Source organism: Colius striatus, chromosome 3 (assembly GCF_028858725.1).
Source record: "Colius striatus isolate bColStr4 chromosome 3, bColStr4.1.hap1, whole genome shotgun sequence".
NCBI classification, from domain to species: Eukaryota; Metazoa; Chordata; class Aves; order Coliiformes; family Coliidae; genus Colius; species Colius striatus.
The window spans coordinates 3174485-3197475 of NC_084761.1; the positions used below are offsets into that span (position 1 = coordinate 3174485).

General features: G+C 43.1%; 1 protein-coding gene across 1 annotated transcript in view; it reads right to left on the reverse strand.

Annotated features, from left to right (window-relative positions):
* The window catches only part of GSG1L (GSG1 like), a 57730-nt gene that overhangs the window by 27712 nt on the left and 7027 nt on the right, over nt 1-22991 (reverse strand). Inside the window, exon 2 of the mRNA XM_061993563.1 lies at nt 12996-13043. The gene's annotated coding sequence lies outside the window, so the exon portion shown is untranslated. The remainder of the gene's footprint in view (nt 1-12995; nt 13044-22991) is intronic.

Below are 22991 nucleotides of genomic sequence, written 5' to 3' on the forward strand. Positions count from 1 at the left end.
ACTTACAACCTCTTACAGCCTTCTTCCTGCAAAGTAAAGAGGTCCTTCTCTTGAGGAGACCTAAGTTATTCCAGGTGACAGAGAAGAAGCTCTCCAGGGGATTTTTCTCTTTCCCTTTCTTCACTGCTGTCACCTGTTCTGCCTATTTCCCACCAGTCTGTGTCCTCTGCTCCTGGGATTTGTCTGGCCTAACAGCTTTTGTAGGAAAACTATCCTTCAGAAGAGTCAGCACTTGATTTATTTGGAGTGAATCCTACCTGGATGGCCTGTATCTGAGGGTCTCACTTGGTATAAATCACCAGCTTTCTCTCATTTTTTATCTTCATCCTCTTAATACTTTTTTCCTCACCTGTTCATCAAGCTGCCTGTTCCATGTGCAGAGAAGGTGCTGTGGGTTTGTGTACAGAGCTCAGCTGGGACGTGCCTGTTATGCCAAGGACTTTTCCTTGTTAATGCAGAAAGATTGCAGGTTCTGACCTGCCTCCTCCTCACTATGTGCAGCATTTGTCAGACAGTGTGTCATCCCTGCACACCTACAAGGAAATAATGCTGTGACATTGTGGCAGCAATGTGAGGCGTCCTGGGAAAGGAGAGGCTTTTACTTTAACACAGAACTAAATCAAAACTGATTTCACTTATAGTCCTGAACACACATTCTCAAGAGCCATGAGTATGTGCAAGGAGTCCATCCAGTGTGCAAGCACCAAGACACATGTGCTTAGTCAACCTTTCCAGGATTCCCTGAAATAATACAGAGAGTGCAAGCTGTTGAGTCCTTCTCATGCTTTCTGGGCTTTTTGTAGGTTAGCACAAGTGTGCTAGGTTTGTGTGTTCCTTGTTGTCCTGTCCAGGAGCTGACAGGGACCTGTCTTGCTGTTCTGTCATGTCTCTGATTTACCTGATTTTTACTCTGATTCATACAACATAATTTACTTGTCCTGTATCTTCCAACCTGGTGTCTGAAAAGCTGCAGATAGATGGGCACTAGGATCTTGATGACCCAATAATCCTGGTACCATCAACATCTGCTATTCTAATACACCTTATCCTGCCATTTTTCCCTCTGGTTCTCCTAGACCAGCCAGTCTGTCATGTCCTCAACAGGGATGCTGACAATGATAGAGTTATTTTTGTGTACTGTGGGCCACTTTGCATCTTTGCTTCAGCCCCACAGATATTACACTGTTGGATGTACAGCTATTATACAATTGGGATTGGTCTGAAGCTGAAAACCACAGACTGTGAAGCTGTTCCTGGAGGTAAAGGAGTCACTGTCTTCAGGACAACCTCATTGCAAAGCTATGGCACTGGAATTCAGCACCTGGGCTGAGCTGCTCACCTGGAACTTGGGATGGCAAAGCTGGGACTCACTGAAAAATATCACGTCAACTTACATCATAGGACTCCTGTCTCAGAAAGAATCATATCACCTTCATGGGGACTGGACTAGGTGATCTTTCAAGGTCCCTTCCGACAGTTCAGATTCTGTGTGATTCTGTGACGCATATCATCTGATCTCAAGACAGATTGCACTCTAGATGATCGCCAACTTCATCTAAAATGTAAGCATGTTTTTCATCTGTGTGTCTGTCACTGTCCAAAGGTTCTGATTTTGCAAGTTCAGTCAACTAACCAGGACATTCCTGAACTTCTTTGTATTTCTGAGCTATTATTTCCTCAGCAATGTGCTAAGAGACTGTCTTGCTGGTGAGTTCATGGTGAAAAGCATCAGTGCCACCTCCTCATGGACTCAGCCATTGCTTCAGCATCATTACTTGCCAAGGAAGTTCATTTTCCAGCAATGCCAAGTGAACATGCTCTTTGTGGTGACTGGAAAGATAACTGTTGCCCACACGATCAGTAAAGTTTTCTGAACTCAAGGACATCATGAACCATCTGCCAAGATCAACCCCTTTGCTTTTCTGTCAGACAGTGGAGGGCAGCATCAACATTTTGAAAGGAGATTCATGGATACTGGGTGCGTTTCTGCAAAACTGGTGATCATGTTAAAGGCATCTGCCAGAGACAACGTGGTAACAAAAGGGTGTTGTAGATAGTTCTGGGGGAATGAAACAAACTGAATATTTTTTTCTGGCAGTAAGGTGGTTTTACCTCAGCCTGCAATGAGTCTCAGGGCTCAAAAGTTCTTCACAACACCTGAATTTATTTCAAGTCAGGCCTGACCACCAGGGAAGGCACCATAAACGAACAGGCTACTGCCTCTCACCAAGGAGCACTTTGAGTCAGGAATCCTCAATGCTCAGCTTCCTTTGAAAAAGAGTCTGAAAACACTCATACAAACTCCACTTAGAAGATCTTGAGACATTGTACCCTTGAATTCTCAATTAAGGAACCCAAAGAATTGATGTTAGTGATGCAGGTGAGGTTAATGACTTCCAGGAGTTTTGAGCTGATTTTGACTGGTTGTTACCTGAGCAGTATAAATGTGAAACTGGGGAAACTGCTGTTGTTGTCACAGGTTATTCTGCTGATATGCACCTGGTCTTTTTCCTTTGGAGTAAGAAACAGTAAGGATCATTCATAGCACTCTGAGCAAAAGTAGATATCAAGACATCAAGTATTCTTTGTCTAAATCCACTGTAATTTCCTGTTATAAAAAGCAACAGTTGCTGACTCAGCCTTTTCTGTGAGAAAGCTCTGGTTAAACTGACTTCAAGATTGTCAAGAAGTTACTGATGTGCTTGTCTCTGCTCTTTCCTCACAACATGCAAAGATGATTCTTAGTTGTCGTGTGTTGCATTGCTAAAGCCAGTCTCAGACTTGTTAGCAATTTGGATGGAAATATGAAAAACTGGGATACCATCTGAACTGAATGATGTTCAGGATGATAAAGAAGCATTTGCTGCTGTTGTTGGAACCACAAAGTTCTATAATTTCAATTACTGATGAGATATTGAGATGAATAGAGATGCCCAAACAGTTCTAGGGTCTAAATACACATCTATACACGTCTCTACCTCCTACCATCTATATTCACATGGAGTTTTCTTCATACTTGTTGGCAAAGTGGAAAAGTTGCTTTTTTGTTGCAAGCTCACTATGCCAACAGTTTCTGATGGCAGACTGTAAGGTCCTATCTCCAGATGAAAACAAGATATTGAAATCTTCTCCTAACTACTTCTCCAGGCTGGTCAGGTCGTGAAAATGACTGTCAAATATCCAATATTAGTACATGTTCTCAAGGCAGCACTGAAGAGGTGGCCATCAGAGAAATTGCTGTTAGAGTTCAAAGCATTTTTAATCCATAAACATGAGCTGTTTGCTCGTAAAGGATCTCTTCTGGGAAAAATCATATTGCTGTTCCTGAAGGAGATTGCTGACTCATGTTAACTATGTTATATGCAGTATAGGCAGGAATTGTGTGCATGAAAATGTTAGTCATGCATTTTGGCTAGTGGCTTGGAAATTATGCCAGCATAAAACCCCCTATAAATGAATGTATCACCTGCCAAGCTGTGTGACACAGCTTGTCCAAGAAGCAATAGCCCTGAGCCTGTATAGATTTCTAAGGGCCCTTTCAGACAGAAAATTAGCTTTCTAATTGGAGTAAACTCATATTCAGAATACCTCAGTGGGATTTCATCTTTCTTAGAAACACCTACTGCCTCAGTCTCTGCTCCCTACTGAAGATGTTCTGGGGTTGCTGCTCACCAGCCCTTCTATTAGCAGAACTGCCCTCCACACTGAGGAGTTCAAGGATCTGACCAAAGCAGCCTCATTTGAGCTGCCACACTGTGCCACACTGTCTCTGAGCAAGTAATCAGACTGGACAATGGTTCAGGCAGCCAAAGAGGTCTTGAAAAGGTTTATACTTGCCACATTCCTCATAAATCAGTGTTACACATCTGCTCTGGTAGTCGGGGTCTGTCTGAGCTACAATGAGACATTATCTCAAGTCACTCCTCTGTCAATTCAGCCTTCATCTATCTGAGAAATTCTGATAAAAGCAAATAGAGGCTTTGGGGATTTTTTCTAGATCCCATTTCATCATGTGACAAAAAATTATATACACTAGAAGCAGTGGAGCTGAGCAATGTGAGCTCCTGAATAACTACGGAGTTTGTCACACCTGACTGAGATGAAATCCAGAGCACTGCCCTCAGAGGACAAGCCAGGTGCTTGCACTGTTGAGCAGCTGAAGAGACATCAGTGTCCAAACAACATTGTCCTGGAGGGTGTGCATCCTTCTTACCTCCTTGCTGACATTGCTGCTAGCACCAGACACTGATGCTGTTACTTGAAGCTCCTGTTAGCCCATGAATCACAGTTGTCTCCAAGATCCCTGAAGTGCTGGGCACAGGGAAACTACAAGATGCTGTGATAAGTCAACTAGATGGATGTCATCCAATGTGTGAGGAAAAGAACCACGCATGAGGGCAAAGTCTGGGCTTGGGTTGTGTGAATTTGTATGGAGGCAGCTATGGTGCAAGTGTTGCTCCTTCTTTGTACAAAAATATTTCTCTCTACTTCTTGGTCTCCATGCATGCTGCAGCAGCCAGGGAGGTGGAGGAGTTATTACTTGCCTTTGTCGTCCTTTATGAGCTTAACAGTGGCATTAGAGATGGGAGGAGAGCACCTGTGTGCTAGATGGGAGCGGATCCTCCTCCTTGGTTTGGTTTTTAGTGATGAAACTCTAAGGTGCTCCAATAAGGTAGTGTGGTAGATCTCAGCAGTGTGTGAGAGACTGAGAACTTCTTCATAACTGAAAAATTGAGGGCAGATCCTTCTTGTCATCCTTCCTGGGAAAGGAGGCCAAAGGGAGCAGAGATTGCAGCGAAGGGAGTGACCACAGAAGTCCTCTTGCACTTCCCTAGTCCTTATCGAGATGTAATTCTCAGAAAGATGCTGACCAGCCACAGCCTGTGGCACCCACACCAGGGAAAAGGTGGTTATTTCTTTAATCCTCTGTTCCAGAGAGAACAGTGTGATGCTGTGAGCACCCTGGCAGCTGCAAAATCTAGTAGGTGCTGTTTTTTTAATGCTGAGTGATCAGTAGACCTAATGGATGTTTGGTTTTCTTGTGGAATTCATCTTTAAGATGTTCTGTTTACCTATGCAGAATAACATTCACTCTGCATCATTGGTCCTGTCTGCTTTGTTCCTCCTGGCCTATATTTGCTATCTTTTGACTCAGGCTGTCATTGCTTTGCTTTTCCAGACTTACCCACTATGTAGGAACAGTCACCTGGGTCTTGCTTTAATCTCTCCTCTTCACGTTCAGTGAAAGAGAGGAGAGAGGAAAACAAATATACAAATGGGTACACACTGAGAAATGTCGTGTGTCTTGTTTGGAAAAGCATTACAGTAAGCTTGAAAGGGCCATGTAAATCTCATGCTTTCTCCTCTGGTTGAATTCTGGTGGTTTGAGTCATTTGCTCATCACTGCTGCTCCAATACTGGGAATTACAGGCCAGAAATATTGGAGTGATCAATAAAAAATGGTGAAAGGAATAAACACTGAGCATGCTGTTGTGGCTGGCATAGGGACTCAGCTCTGAGCAGTCAGCCCATCTGTTGGTTAATGCAGTCTCATAATATCAGACCATCTGCCTGCTCCTCTTGTGCTGTAAAAAAATATGGAGAGTAGACCACAGAGCTATGAGAGATGTTCCTCCAAAACACGATCCTAAAAGCTGTCAGAGATACCTAAAACTACCTGTTACTGTGAAACATGTAATATAGTTAAATGAAGGGCCAGCAGCCAGACAAGAGACAGCAGTTTGCAAAACATGAGACCATATGACAAATACCTGAAACTGCTTAAATGAGAGAAGGAATGCCAGCTGTTTTGATTTTTGTTTACAGAATGACAGAATGGTTGGGGTTGGAAGGGACCTCCAGAGCTCATCCAGTCCAACCCCTGCTAAAGCAGGTTCCACTCAATCGGGGACACAGGAACGTGTCCAGGTGGGCTTTGAAAACCTCTCAAGTCTGCCCAGACCTTGCTGAATGGCAGCACACTCCTGGTGTACAAGCCAGCCCTCCCAGTTTGGTACACTCTGTCCCCTCATCCAGATCACTGATGAAGATGTTGAACAAGACTGGCCCCAGAACTGACCCCTGTGGAACCCCACTGGCCACAGGCTTCCAACTTGACTTGGCTCCGTTGATCACCACGCTTTGGGCTTTGTCATTTGGCTAGTTCTCAGTCCACCTCACCATCCACTCATCCAACCCACTCTCAGCTTTAGTTCTTCATTAGTTTCTTTATTTTGGAAGGTGAGGCTGAAAGGTGGATCATGACACATTTCTCTTCTACATGATGATATATTTTCTATGACTTTTCATGGTTCAAACATTGAGCTTGGTTCTGAATTTAATCTGAGCTGACTGTGGAATATCTTTATGCCCATATTCTCTTTTTCCTGGTCTAGCACTAACATAGCGAGTAACAAAAACAAAGCCAAACACTTCAAATCAGGACTATCCCATATGCCTCAAGAAATATCCTTGAGTTAAACGTTTCCCTTTAAGACCTGTGCTGCAGGGTCTGTGGTGTTCTTCCACCCTCAGCACTAGGCTGAGGGATGACTTCTGTTCTTGTGGCTAGCATTGCCCACAGCAGAGAATTAGTGTTCTCCATGCCTCTGGCATCCCCAAAGCAAGGCTGTTGCTTCCTTTTAGCAATTTAGCTTGAATTCTGCTATCCAGCCTGTCTTTGCACATCTGATGAACTTCCAAAAAATAACATCAATGATTCACAATACACGTGTAAGAAGGCACAGATTGAATGTTAGTAACAGTTTTTCCTGCATGCTTCATCATAACCCTCCTAATAGAAGTGTACAGGTGCTTGTGTGTGTGTGTGTGTGCATACACCTTAGTGCAGATTTAGTAAGAGTAATGCAAACAGAATATTAGTTATTCAAAGAAAAGACTAGAGACTGTTTTGGTAAAGTGTACAACTCTTGTGGGAGACCCAGTTGCATTTCTTTTCACTGGATGAAAGTCTCTAAATGGTCCTTTTACATAAATCTATCCTCTTTTTTTGTTCTCCCCAGCACACAAAAAGGTTTGTTTTTTAACTTGGCTATTATGGGTTTCATTTGTGTCTTTTCCAGCCTGAAACTTGTTCTGCTTTGTCCTTCTCATACAAAAAAAAGAGTATTCTCTATCTTTAAGCATAGTTCTCAAACTCTTCTCTCCATCTCTTTGAATGTTATCATTACTTTTCTGAGCTGGGGCTGGCAGGAGAGGGATGGGAGGTGCACATGGAGAGCTGTGGGTGGCTATATTGTGAATACATGTGGTGGCATGGTGACTTTTTGGTTTTGTTCTTTATTTCCTTACAATGATCCTAATGTTTCTTTTCATCTTTTAATCTCTGCTGAGCAGTGAATTAATGTTTTCATAGAAGTGTCTGTCACTGCTCCAAGAGCTCTATCCTTAGGGGTAGAAGCTAATTCACAACCCATCACTGTATATGTAAAGGTGGGATTGCTCTTCATGTTCTTTGCCTTTATCAACACTGACTATTATTTGCCCTTGTCTCTCAGTCACTCAGTGACTGAGAAAGACTTGTGAACAGTTGAAATGCCTGTAGTAGATCTAGTGTCTTTAAAATTTGCAAGCTCTTTTGGTCCTTTCAGCTAAAACTTTTAATTTCTTTTAATCAGCTCTTGTCTTTTCTTGTGTTCTCCTCTTCAGAACTTCTTTTGAAGCTTCTATGGCTTCTGCAAGGATGCTGAATCTCTGTCAGTCACAGGTACAAGCTCTGACTACCATTTTGAAACAAATTCCCCACTGAGGAGTGAGCCAAGAGTTATAAGTTTCCCAACTCCATGCTCGTGAAGTTTGTTCAAATTTTAATCTCTGTGTCATACCAAGCACAATGTTTCCTCAGTCTGTGCATGGAGTTCTGGAGTCTGCTCCTACTGTTTTGCTTTCTATCCTTACACCTTTTCTGATATCAAGTTTAACCCTGTTAATGTAATCCATCCCAATGGGTGATCACTAATATCAGCCTTTATTTTCTTTGTAACTGAGCATGGAATCCATCCACAAAGATTGTGTTGCTCGTTAATGACGTTACCTGATTATTCTGATTCAGCTTGAGTAGCTGACATCTGCTTTGTCATTCAGTGTAATCAGTACCAAGACGTTATTGTCCCACTAATTATCTTTCTCCTGTCAAATTTCTGCTACACCTACTTTGTCAGAACCCATTAAAATCAGGCATCTAGTTTCTCTTCTCATTAATGGCTGTTGTAGTGCTGCTTTAGAAGCATGTATAGATTTGGCTCAGCTTTTCTTTTTCCATGCTGTGTTTAGGTGAGACTTTATTTGTTTATTTGCTGTTTGCCATGTGCTACCTTAGTTTTGCCAGCTATTTTTTAGACAATATAGAATTTTTATTGCTTCATCTCTACAGGATGCATCATCATGAGCTGTGTAGAGAACATGCAGAAGGCATCTCCTACCTCTGCCAGTACAGTCTCTGACTTTAAAAGTCCCCTGTAACAGTTTGGACTGTTAAACGCTCACTAGCAATGAGCATTTTCCTTCTGCAGGGTTTTCCCTTGCCTCAACCTCCACAGTGTCTAAAATGTCTTGTTTATTTTATGCATGTGAATTTCCTTATAAATAAGTAGAAAGCACTGCAATATAGACAGTTGCTGATGACCTGCTGCTTTGCCAGTCGTGAGTATTATCCCATAGACATCATAGCTGGAGCAAGGGAGGTCCTACAGAGCATTAGAGTAACTTAGATCAGATTGTTCCATACATGCAAGGAGTCTGTCCTGTGAATCCTGCCCTGTGTTTTGAGCTGCTAAATTCTGAGCCAACACTAGCCTTGGAGCCTCTTCCAGAAGCAACCACCCCACAGGACTCCTCAGGCCAGAGTACCTAATTTCAGTACATGCTGCAGGCATTTTGGGTGCTTGGAAAGTGCCTGAGTCACAGCCTCAGTGAACACCATCCCAACAACTCCTGAGTCATCACATTTCCTGCAAACCCCCACTGTTCCCCAGCAAATCTCTTCCAGTGCAAAGGCTGTTTCTGACTGATTTCCACTGTAAATATCCCAGTCTTCACTTCCACGAGGAGTTTGGCTGGTTTTCTCTCCTCATCCTCCAGCACTCACTGTGTCACTGTGGTTGACAGTTGACATTCATGTGTTTATAGAAGGATGCAGAAGCTCAAATCCCCACCCAGATCATTTGATGGGACATACTGCTATTTTTTTTTCCTTTCCAATGTGGTGCCATGGTTTCTAGGCATAATATTGCCTTTGATTTCTTTTCAATATATCCTCTGTGGCTTGTTGGAAGTCCTCTGGAGCACAGATTTAAAGCAAGGGGAAAGAAGAGCTAGAAAAGTGTGATGAGAGGAGGAGAATGGTTTGTCCCAGCTTTGGTATTCTTGTTGGGTCCTGCAAGAGGCAGTTTGACTCATGTTTCAGCAAGGTTTACAACAGCTCAAACAGAGAGGAAAGGCTGCAAGTAGCTGAAAACAGAGCATACCTTTCAGTGTAACACACATGTGTCCCTCACTAAATAGCTTATCCCATCCTTCCTCAGACTCAAAATACTCAGTGGCAACAAAACTTTGATTAAGTTTTGTGGAGAAGATCCCAGAAGGAATTCAGAACTGAAAGATCAGCTCCAGCCTGCTGAGACAGTTTCCTTCCAGCTCCCTTTGGAAATAGATGCTATCTTACTCCTCACATCTGTAATGAAAGTTAGAAAATCACACCCAACAACATCTGCTCTGTGAGAGCTCATTAAAAGTCCTGACCAATGTAACCAGCTACTGCCCTCTCATCCTTTATCAACAGTGAAAGGAAAATGGTGCAAGAAATATTTGTGGACACAGAAAATGATTTTTTCCCCCTTCTAGTTATTCTCTACCATCACCAAGCTGATTTTGTTAAGCAAATTTGGCACTGACAACCAGCAATAGCTAATAAATTCAATGTTAGGCTTACAAGGTTCTGACAGATTGTTGGCAGCTGCCTTAAATGCAGGGAAGAGCTCTCCTAGTGTGGGTTGGAAATGCTTATTTATACCATGCTGTGGGTCTGTTTGCCCCAAATTTTGCTGCCTCCTTTTAACAGATGTCTTTGGTGCAATATATGCCAATGGTATAATAACTGATCAGAGAGACAGTACCCAGCTACACTGGAGATGAGCACAAAGGGATTAAAGATAGGAAACTCAAGGATAAGCTGTTACATTTCTACAGTAAGAACAAGAAACAATGCAGGGTTTCTGGTAAGGATGTAGCCAGGCTGCACCATAGATGGGTTTTATTTTACTGTGACTTTTGGTGATTAGCTTTTCTATACTAAGAAGGTTTTAAATGTTATGAAGGACTTTTATACTGGCTTGCTGTTAATTGGTGGTGGAGTGGGGAAGAGACTGGCTATACAACTAGACTGAGTTTAATCTTTAGCTTCCTTTTAGCACACCTTAAAAGTCAAAGATGATGTGCTCAGAAGCAGGCAAAGGCTTCAACAGCTTGTGTTTAGCTTAGAGGTTGGTTAGATAGAGGTCTTCCTGGGATCAGGGAAAACCAACTGAAAGGAAAACTGTGAAAATCTGCAGTAACAGAGTACTCATGGAGACATTTTAGGGAATCAAAGCCTTGAACAGCCACTTTTTAGTGGTAAGTGGTGCTAAGAATATGCACGGAAGCTGAATCAGCCGAAGACTCATTGTGAAGGTAAGTTTAGTCCAAAAATACACAATAGATGGTGAAAGCCACAATATGTTTGGATAACTGAACCCAAATTTTGATATTCACTGCATTTTATCATTTCTCATTCAGATGGAAGAAGAATCAAAGATCTGTACCACTCAGCTACACTGGGTTACACTGGGTGTAACTGTGCACTTGACAAGCCTGTGGCCACTAAAGTCAATCCTGAGTGTGGAAGGATTTAAAGGAGCAAGAAGTTCTTTCTAACTGGAAAAAGAGCAGATTAAGTCAAGAAGTGAAAGAATTCTGCAGTGCAAATAAATCAGGTACTGTTGACACACATTTATTTTGGCACACGTGGTGAAGGGCTCTCTGGGCAGCACAAGACTGATGGTAAAAAAATCACATTCACTATGTTACAGTGTCCAGCTTGATCTAAAGTTGTGGAAGTTATCCTAGTTTTGTTTAGGACTCAGGTAGTCAGCACTTTCCATCTCTGGCAGAGCACTCCCCTCTCCTTCTGTCAATATGCCTTACAACTCCATGGAAAGAATAGGCTTCAGAAATAGACACAAGTTTCTTTATAGCACTACAGCAGACCCTTCCTCCCTCAAAAAGAAAATATAGAATAGTCTAGAAATACACCCTGACACCATGCAGCAGCTCTGAAATTCTAGTGAAAATAGAGATATTTGCTGACAGTGTTTCACAGAACCAAAAGAAATTCTTTAAAGTAAAGCACTAAATGCTGTTTTGGAAAGAGTGTGGGTGATGCAGCCAAGGACTGTGCACCACAGTGTACTTCCATGGAAAATGGGTAAAGCACAAAGCCATCCCATTGCTTTTCTAACAGACATATCAGGTTTGGTTTGAGTCTGTCTCCTGAGGGTGTCATGCAATGCTCACTTAGTCCTTGTACTGGGACAGGCAGTGAGCTACTGTTCCCCAGGCTGCCTCTTCAGTTGCTCTTATATCTTTATCAATCTCCATCATATCTCTACTCACACATCTCTCCTTCGGGCTCAAGAGTCTCAGTCTCATCCTTGCACAAAAACTTCCAGAGCTCTTTGCTGCTGTTCTGTGAGCAGCACTAAAAAGGACAAAATAACACACCGTGTTTTCCACCAAGGTGAAGCTTTCAGATGTGTAGTCCCCCAGCAACAGGATACTGTGTGCTCTGTTCTGAACTCCTGTGCTAATGCATTCTAATAGATAGTTTGTTTGTTGACCTCTGCTGAGTGTTGAGCTGGTGGTTTTCTAAGAACAGTTATGCCCCAAGGTCCCATTTGTGTGTGTAAGATTTAACTCAGAGCCCATTAGTGACAGTAATTCCAGGATTGTTCTTCCCTTATGTGCATAATTTATTGAGGTTTGCTTACAATGAATTTCACAGAGGCTGTCTCTGTTACTGTTTCTCTCCCTGAAATACCTCACTGCTTTATTAATGGTAATTGCTCTTCCCTTTCAATTTGTCCAGCTGATCAGCAATTCAAACAAACTAAGCACAATCGTTCCTTACACCACTTACTGCCTCTCTGTCAGACCTGATGAAGGCAACGTATGCCCAAAAGGTTTCCCGGTTGTCTCAAGTGATCCAGCAAGATATATCGCTTCTTTGTACAAACACAAGTGTTAAATCTATCCTTTGGATCCTTCAGAAGCCCACTGAGAGTGTGATGGACGCTGTGAGGCTCAGGCACCCCGTCAGCTGTGGGCAGAGCACTCTGTTCTGAGCAGGGAGCAGGATGGGCTCAGCTGCCCAATTTATTAACTGAACTCTACCCATTTTTTCCCCCCTGATAAGTGCTATTTTGAAACATGGGTTAAACTGCTATTGACAATCTGCAACTCCAATATGAGAGTAAAAAAAAACCCTTTGTAGCCTGTCTTTGTGCACTTGATTTTTTCCTTCCTGAGGGTAAATCATACAAACAAGCATTTATATAATTCCCTTCCACAAAGACACATTTGGTAGTGTGACTGCAGTTTTCTGACCACAAATATCTTCATGCCCTGAGGAAACCATGTAGCATATCCTTCCTCACTAGAGGAAGAAGGGAAATGTCTGTCTTACAATGAAAACCTTCATTTTCTTGCTAAAAGCCAAATGAAGGGAAAGTGCATCAGAGAAATGACAGAGCTGCAAAAACTGAGTAAACAAACAGCTGTCTTAAACCCTTGGCACGTATTTCACCTGGCTATGTGTGATATGGATGACATGTAGGTCCTGGTGTGCTCTGGAAGTAGTGTTTCCCCTGGCACTCAAGTATGACAAGAAGCAGCAGTGATGGCATTTGTAAAATGGGAAAAAAGCCTTGGCTGTGTTTTCTTACCTTTCTCAGAAGCCGGGGCAAGGTCAATAAAACTTCGACATTTTTCACCTTTAAAAGAAAAGGATTATTTTAGGAGACAGAAGTTGACTGGTTTTGCTCTGTCTCCTCGTCCTGACTGATGTTTCTGCCATTGCTCCCATCTGAGTCTCTATGGGATCACTAGGTTCCCTCACACAGAGCACACATTTACCCGTGTCCCCATCCCAGACCACAATCAGGTCACGAGGCTGGACTCTCCCTTAGGATTACAGTCCCTTCATCAGGAGTGGGAAATGCAGTTAGTGAGGAAAAGTGTTCTCTCCAATGGTCAGATCCCCTGCTGGGTCTGTGATGCTCTTTCCCAAGGCCAGGAGCAGTTTTAGTCTCCAGCTGGAGCGACACAGTGCAAAGCACTGCACAGGGGTAGTGCTGGGAGGGCACAGGCCTCTCTCACCAGTGCTTTTTCCCTCCTCCTCCTTCTCTTCCTCCTTGTCAAGACCCTGTCCATGCCTCACTGGGGTGCAACCAAACCTCCCCATGCCAGGAAGCATTGCCATGGGCACAGATGACTGAATAGACAGATATGACACAAGTGACTGGCACAGACAAAACTTGAAGCACAAAGCAAGCTAAGCAATTGCAGAGCATTTCAACCAGGTGGTTAGAAAAGCAGGCCAATGCCTTGCCATGACCACCACAGCCCTGTTATCACTCCCTCTGCTTCGTGGCTGCTGCATCCATTTATCCTTGTAGATGGAATTTCCTCTGTTTAGGGCTCCACCTCCATTTTTGCAGGCATTCTGGAGAAGCCTATTGCTTCTGAGCAGGAAACGTATCTTAAGGGTGGATGTTTCAACCTTTCTATTCCCTTCTTTGGGCAATCCAAGATTATTAAATCACAGATTCACATAGAATCATAGAATGTTAAGTGTTGGAAAGGACCTGGAAAGCTCAGCCAGTGCAGCCCCCTGCCAGAGCAGCACCACCTAGGGCAGGGCACACAGGGACTCATCCAGCTGGGGTGGGATGTCTCCAGAGAAGGAGCCTCCACAGCCCATCTGGGCAGCCCCTGCCAGTGCTCCCTCACCTCAGCAGGGAACAACTTTGTCCTTGTGTTGCTTTGGAACCTCTTCTGTTGCAGCTTGTTGCCCCTTGTCCTGTCATTGTCCATCGCTGAGCACAGCCTGGCTCCAGCCTCCTCACACCCACCCTTGATGGATTTGTAACCATGAACGAGGTCACCCCTCAGTCTCCTCCAAACACCAAGTGTGTGTTTCCTTCCAAGGTGACCCACAGTGTTCCTGCCTGGAGGAATCAGAGCCCAGCATGCCTGCCAGATGTAATGGGTAAGAATCCATCGTGCCCTTTAAGGCTTTAACTGATGCAAAGGCTGTTTTTAAATTGATTTTGCCCAATTTTAATTGCACAGTTAAAGGACTGATTTAGGAAATGGGAACCATTAAAAAAGGAATAAATGGGAAAATGCTGTTAGTGGTGTTGAAATCAGTGTGTAGTTTTGATTTTCTTAGTTGTAATTAATTATATTTACAAACCAATATAAAAAGTTCATCTTCCCAGTGTCTTTGTTGGCAGGACTGAGATAAGCATAGCCATTCAAATGATAGCTGTGCTGAAATACCAATCTATCATTATAATGTTATTATTGCCACTTTCTATTTACTTTTTACCATTTTAAACCTGTGCTAAATAAGCTAAAAAAAGTGTTCTGTACATGGTCTGTAGGCTGTCTGTGTGCAGGCTGCTATAAAAGAAAAGGTTCACTTGACATTGAAGTGAACATTTCAATATCTCCATGGCAGGGGAAGGATTTCTACTCTGTGAATCCAGGCATTGTCAAAGAGGACAGTAAAGAAAAGGAAGTGACACTTGGCTTATTGAAGCACCATCTCTGTTTCCAAGGAAGTAGGTAGGGCAATCTGTATCTGGGCAGAAGGAATGTCAAATGTGTAAGGTATTAAGTCTAGGGGCAGACAGACTGAAAGATAACTGATGGATCAGAGAAATCACAGCATCCTGGGAGCATTGTGTTGATGGGACCCTGCAGGTCTCCTGTCCAGCCTCCTCTTCACAGCAGGACACATTGATCAGGTCAGCTGTGTCTTTTTCCCAGCCAAATCTTGAAACACTTCAAGAATGGTGATACTTGTTACTTAGTGACTCCAAGGATGGGGTTTCTCTCCTGCTCTGGTCCCAGGGCTGCGTTACCCTTCACAAGGGTTTTCTTATACCCGACCTGGACAACTCTAGCTGCTCTGTCACCGTTGTAGTCACCCTTTCTCTATTTGTAGGGACATGAACAAGCCCAGCTCTTTCAACTTCTTTGCATACATGGTGTACTTCAGGCCTCTGACAAAGAAATCCAGACTATAAAACTTACTGTGCTCTAAGCAGGAATCATTCTCATCCAGAGACTCAGTTTTAGGGCACGAGGTGCATCAGGAATGCATTGACACAAAATCAAAGGACCTTTAGATTTGGACTCAATATAAGCAGATTAAGCAGGATTTTTCCATTCTAGCTGTATGGATCTGTGGTTTGGGTTTGGGTTTTTTTTTAAATGTAAGCTATTACTTTTATCACACTTTTATTTTAGCCTGAGTTCAAGTCAACTGCCTAGCACCAAGTCATCTCTCACCTGTGATTGTAATGAATCTGAAGCCACATGTGGACCTGCTAGATGGAGCTGCTTCTGCAGGGAGATTGGACTAGATGATCTCTAAAGGTCCCTTCTAACCCCTGCCATTCCATGAATCTATGATATTACTGGAAGCCTCCAACAAATACCTGACCCTCTAGCATGTTATCCCAAAGCAGCCAAAGGGGAATGGCATCTGTTACTGCAGAAACTTCACAGGCTGCTCTGAGAGCTGGAGATCCATGATGCCTTTTGGATATATGGCAAGGTGCAAAGCCTTTCTGACATGTGTGGGTTCTGAGGAGGCTGATGGTACCACCATCTGGCTGCAGGTGCCTTGTCTGCAGGACAGGGGTAGACTGGGATCACAGGCCATGTGGGGGAATGTGCATCCCTTGTCATCCCTCAAACTAGCTTACCCAGAACATCATCTCTCCCAGGATTGCTGGCTGTGGCTGAGGCCTCCTGTTTAAACAATATGGTCAGGAAGTGCTGGAATGTCTGGCAAAAGTCCTATTGGAGCCATAGCACAAAGAATGACTGTAGATTGGAGACAGAGACACTTTCAATGTCTTATATCTGGATTGTGCCTCCTTTACTGCTAAAGGTTGTGGTAGGAACTGCACAAACAGTTCCTGCAAAGAGCACTTCCCTTCAACGTTCCTGTTGCTGGAGCACTGGAAACCCCTTCTCTGTTTTCAGTGGTAACCACTGGTGGTATTTATAGACCACATTCATACTTCAACATGCAGATATGCATCTCACTGAGAACTGAAGATGTCAGCAGCGCTTTCACTTGTTCCTCTTAGGATTTATTCTAAGTTATTTTTGGGTATCTTGTATAACTGATCTCTTAAGCCCTCTTAAGTTTAATTTTAGACTTGGCAGAGTTTATCCTGCTGTGCTGCCCTTTTCCAGATGCATCTTCTCCTCAAAACCAGGCTCCTGGAGAGTCTTTAGAGAATATAGAAAAGACTGTTTAGAGGTGCAACAAGAACAGCGTCTAGGATTTATCCCCCTGAGAGTCCTCCATCCAGCAATTCTGACAGAGGAGAAAGCCAAGAAGAGATCTCTCCTGCTCATAACTCATATAGAAAGAAGTGATGTGACCTGACTTGAATGTTCCTCACTTCCATGCAGCGGCAATGGCCATGTACAATGCATATGAAGCCCTCTGGAGCTCAGCAGTGTCAGGAAGCTACTGCAGGCTGAGGAGAGAGGACTGATTGACCACCTAAACATCAATAAGAGCAAAGCACTTGGTACCAGCTTCTTCTATGGCTTCCCAAGGGTGAGGTGAAAACATCATTTATTCAAGCCCTTGCAAATGCATTCCCTCATAACCAGACTTCTAGCTGGGCTCAGTTGTGTCACCTCTGAGCTTCCCAAGAAGGGGACATAGGTCACAGGGGCCTGTAGGACTGGGTACTGTTGGGGTTTTAATCCTAATTAATCCTTATTAATTGATATAATCCTGCACATGTGCAGGTCTATGTTTATTTGTAATTTGCTAGGGAACTTCAAACTGAAGTAGACAGATACTGAGAGGAGACACATCTGGAAAGACCCAAGGTCTGAGCTGGTAGCTGGACAAGAGATCTTAAGGTCCTTGGTCCATATGTTGATATGGATAATAACCTTAGAGCCCATGATAATATCTGAGACACCACAAGTATGATGGTCCCCCTATGGAGGGAAGGGGTGTGCATGTTTCAATATTGATCTGCAAGCCTGCTCAGCCAGAGAAGAGGAAGAGGAGTGAGCTTTTGGGTGGGAGTGTGATGGTGGTTTTTTTCTGTGGGTGCTGGTAAAGGCACAGCTCTCTCTGGGTTGGTCTGTGTGATCAGCCATGGGAGTATCATGCATGCACCTGCACGTCGAATAAGTGCCTACCCTGAACTGGGAAGGACAGCAGCAGCAAAAAGTGAAGAGAGAAGTACCCTGGCCCTTCAAATTCCCTGGGATCAGCTTCCCAGGAGCATACAGGGTGTTTCCTCAGACAGGCTCATGAAGAATTTTCCCCTTTCATGTCTGCATCTGCAGAGGCTCCTGCAGCACTGCAGGTCAAATGTTTTTCAGCTCCTCAGTAGTTTCTGCTGAAGAAAACACAGCTTTGGGCTTCTGTGTGTTCTCAGGACGGAGTATATAGGAAGATGTGGTTGTTATCACTGTGTCAGTGCCAGGGACACAGAAAGTTATGGCAGCATAAAGAGATGATCTCTCTGTCTTGCTTCCAGCATGAGTCCCATACCCTTTCTTCTCTTTTTCCTGCTCCCAGTGTGGTGGGAAGCCCTGAGCTTCCAGCCCTTCCAAGTTTGTGGCACATACTTGTCACAAAAAGTGTCTCATGTCTGCAAAATCAAATAGTTCCAGGAAAAACTAGAAGGTTATGTGAAAAGCAGGCACTATTCTGGCACAGCTGCTTTCTGGAGAAAGTAAATGAGCTGGTAAGAATAAGAATGCTGCAGGGATGGAAAGGAGGCACTGCAGAATAATGCTGACAAGCAGTTGCACGTGGTGCAGGGTCACTCTCGTGTCCTGTCACCTCAGATGTGCATATCAGTCCCCCAGACACCTCCCTTTCCCTTGCTTGTGGATGTAGTGGGGCTGCTCCCTTACCTTCCCCACTGAACAGATTTACTTCAGTGTCACACATGCTTTGGGCAGCTGCAGCTTCCAAAGTGAATGCAGGATGACCTCCTTCTAAGGGTCTATGGAAGATACTAGGGAGCAATTGGAGAGCTCTATATGACAGTTGGAAAGGCAAGTTCAGGTGCACTTAGATTGAGTCTAAACTATAGCACATAGATGTGCTTCCAAGCTCAATGTGCACACCAGAATCACTCTGACTTTAAGCCTTTGTGAGACCCACAGGGATTCTATTGTTTCTTCCACCTGTTGTCTAAATTGTATGGTTTGTTTGCTCTTGTTCTCAGGACCTCAGACTGCACAACAGCAGTTGGACTTGTCCATAGTATACCTCATTAAAGTGGTGGTTCAGACTGGAAATTAGGAAGAGGGCAGAAAACACACCCAAATAAAAAAGCACAGGTTTTAAGACAATATTCTAAGTTTATAACGTGGCTGTTGCAATAGCAAGGACCAGAAGTTGATGTCCTCGTTCATACTTATTGGACCTACATGCCTGAGTTCTTTCCTCTCTGAGATAGTGATAAATGCTTCATTAATAACCAGGGCAGCAAAAGAAAAAACAGCCCTAGTTTGTATGTTTCCTAACTACATGGTTTCAAGATATTCTAGTGAAATAATTTGACTTAAAAGGAATCTGGTAGTTCTGGCTGAACGAAGGATCTCTGTTGTAACTCTTGCTTTTCATCTCACAAAAAGATAAGAGGAAAAGCTGTCTGGATTCACTTAGTCTGCATAAAATTTTATGGGTTCAAAAGTACAGTTCTGATGGAAATTTAAATGATTAAATTTTATTTGAACAGCATTCCCTTTTAGTAACACTCTGGCTCCCAGCCTAAGAGAGACAAAGTCCCCTTTTTAACCAACAGGCCCTAACAAATCTTTATCTCTCCAATTATATCTGGAGTCATGTGATTCTGATGAGATTCCCACATCATCTACTGAGAGTAAGATCATTGTATTTGTCTAAAAAAAGGTGTAACCCTCAAGGGATCCGAGATGAGGCTGAGGACTCCAACATAACTTCAGTGAAATAAAGTTCTACATTAAGGAAGACACAGGTTAATGAGCTCAAAGTGAGTTGTATCAGGTTAATTAATGAATGAAATATCACACTTTTGATTAAACTGATCCCAGAAAGAGCATTTAATTGATTATATTTTCTAATGAAATATCAAGTATTAATCTGTGAAATCAACATCTTCCAGCTGGCCATGTTGGTTTTGTTGGGGCAACATTTTTGTTGTTCTTAGAGAATGAAAAAGTTGATACAGAATTCCACTAAAATATGTCCTGAAGAATCATTTCACTCTGGCAGCTGTCATTCACAGCTGCTGCCCCTCAATATTTCTCTTACTTCCAAGTAACAAGAGAATTTGTTCAGTTTCTCAGCCCCTGCTGAGATGACTCACAATCTTTTTCCCTTTTGGGGTTGTTTTTTTAAATCTGAAGGCTATACTACTGCTCTCTCTCAGGAAACTCAACCTTTCTTCTCAAACTTTCTACCTTTTAACGTGGAAAAGCTTAAAGCTTTCCACTTTTTCCTTTCAGGCCTGCATTTTTCCTCAATCCACATATTCACAAAGAAATGGTAATTGTTTTATCAGAGGTATTGTGCACACTCAGGAGTTTCCCCCCTTGGTTCATTAGAGCAATAGATAGTTGTGCAGGGAGCAAGGGAGGCCAGGCAGAGCAGGGAATGCCTAACACATTTCTGCTAACTGGGACTATGTGCCATGGCAACTGTATTTTCTGTGCTGAAACTCTCTCTGATGTGAAAAATCTTGCACAGTTTCTGAAAGCAAACATCTCCACAGGCTGCTCTCCAATCATGTCTAACTGAAACACATCCAAGTCTCAAGACTCATCTAATTATCTTGGTAAGACTTGATGGATGTGTACACACATCTGTCATTTGGAGAGCTGGAAAATAGTTCAGATTTCCCTATGATTGGAGGAATCAAGGAAACAATGGTGCTGAGAAGAGGCTTTCAATGATTCAGGTGTCAAATTAGACATGACTTTATAATCTGGAAAACACTAAATCAGACAAAGAGTTCTGTGTTGCTTTAAGCATTTCAGGCCAAGGAATGGGAGGAGGAGGGTCTTCACCTCTTCATAGAATCACAGAATGGTAGGGTTGGAAGAGACCTTTAGAAATCATCTAGTCCAACCCCCCATGCAGAAGCAGGTTCACCTGTTCCCACAGGTGACCATCTGCCACACTCTGCTGCTGTAAATATGCCAAAATAAACCAGTTAGTGGTCTTCCAGTATCTGTAGGACTATAAGGTCTCCCCAGAAAATTGCCTTATGTGACAGCATTAGTAGTTCCATTCAGGCTGATGGTTAACAAAGATCAAAGGAGTAAGTAATCAATAAGACCCTAAAGGTCCAGTTGTAGAAGAAATATGGTTCAATAGCACCCACTCTTTCCATTTATTAGCTGTGGATCAATGTGGATTCTCATTTAATCATGCCAGTGCTTCTCTCCAGATATTGCCCAGCTGGAGTATTTGCATTGGATCTGTGCCCTGGCTCCAGAGATACATAAACAAGGCAGGAAGAGATGAAAGTCACTGACAGCAAAGAAGGAAACTCCTTTTCATGGATGAGATTAATCCATAAAATGAAAACATCAAAAGCTGACCTGTGCCAAAATGGAGGGAAAGACAGATTTGGGACAGAGCATGACTCTGATGGAACAGCAGGTTGCTGGGAGCATGAGTCCTGAGGCTGCAGCTTGAAACACGTGCAAGTGACTGTAAGTAAGAGGCAAAGGGATTGCTGGAGGGGAGAAGACCTTGAATGTCAGACCCTGTACTACATCAGCCTGTATTTCTTCTCCATGCTTAACACCATAACAGTATTTCTTCTCCACAGTTAAAACCATAACACTATTTCTTCTCTGGTTTTCCCATCTATCTGCTCTCTGTTCCTCGTAGCTGTGGCAATTTACACTGCCTGTTTCACAGTGAACTCCAGAAACTTCTCTCACCTTCCCAACCAAAAGATGCCCAGTTGCTTTTTGGCTTTTTGGGTTTGCTTACTGAGGTAACCTTAACCTTTTAGCCACAGACTGCAGTACACAGCACATGACTATCCTGTTTTTGAAATCAAGTGAGAAACGTTGTGCTTGCATTTCTTCTTGGGAACCCGATTTCCAAGCTTGTACCTAATAACTTTGCAACAAGTTCTCGTTTAGTGGTTTTTGTCTGGGTGATGTGCAGTGAAATCAGGCTGAATGACAGTATGGTGTGGGTTTTGGTCTCTCTGAATCTAGTGAGTCTAGACATAGTGGAATGGTTCTGCGTCTCAATCAATTTACCACACTGTGAACATGGTTTGTGTCCTTTTCCCCACCAAATGCAAGGTGGAACACCTTAAAGTGAATATTGTTTGTCTGTGCCTATTCTACAAGCCATGTCATTCCATAGTAACAACATCTGCTTCTTCTCATTTACTGGTTTCTGTAGATATTTGTAAGCAAGATCAGAGAAGATTTATATTTCTATTTTGTTTACCAACAAGAATACTGATTAACATCACATCAACTCACAATTAACAGAGGATCCTGCCAGAAGCAGCCCTGTTCCCTGGTAAGTCCCCATTTTGAGATCTGTCAGTAAGTCAGTTCTGTTAATCCCATATAAAGAAAGGTTTAAAATCAGGATTGAGTCTAGTGTAATTTAAAACCCATGTAGATACCATGATGATTGATACTCCATCCTGTATTTTTTTCTACAGCCCTGAATGCATCTGTTCATATTTTGCACTGACACTGGGGTAAGCATCTGAGTTCTCTTTGAAATATGGGATCTGTGTGTTAGTCTTCCAGCCCTTTGAAGTTTATTCCATTTACAAGGAACTGCCAGACCCCTCAGATGCCTCCTTTAAGGCTACTGAGTTAAGTGATTGAGGACAGACACATCCAAAGAGAATCCAACGCACTTTTTGCTCATGAAGCAGAGTAACATCAAACAAGGAGTGTTTCTCTGCCTAGTCCCTTACTTGGTTATGAGTCTCAGCCTGCAGGGACTTTACATCCACATCTTATGTATGATAGATGTTCATACAGCTAGTCTGTCTAGCAGGAGCAGGGGGACCTAAAATCCAAAATATCCAGTGCACTGCAGACACAAAATATCCCCAACATCCTATAAAAAGCTGAATGTCTACAAGAATGCAATCATCATCTCAGAAACCACAGGAAGAGAGCAAGAGTCACTGTGAGGAACAGACTTGAAGGCTCTTATCACAGAGCTTAAATTCCTGTGGCCAAGCCTATCAGCAGAAAGCCAGGGATTTGTTGGGAAGAGTTCACAAGTGCTTTTCTGAAATGGAGCCTTCCCCATGTTGTAAAGAAAGGCAAAAAATTCTTACTATCCCTGTTATCTAGCCTGAGGGAGATTTCCCTTCTGATCCCAAATTAGATCATCAGTTTAATGTTCAGTGCATGAGCAGACATACCAATTAGATACTGAGAAGCTGTAATAACGTCAACGGCAGCAAAGCAACCTCCTCGCCTACCGTCTGCACCTGTAGCCAGTGTCTAACGCTTTAGAGAAGGCACTAAACCCTCTGGCAAACGTGATACACATCAACCGCTTTTTCTTGACTCCCACTCGTGACTAGTGGCAGCCTGAAGCATGGATGGCACGTACCAGGATATACACATGGTGTTAACAAGGCAGACAAACCAGGATTAAACCA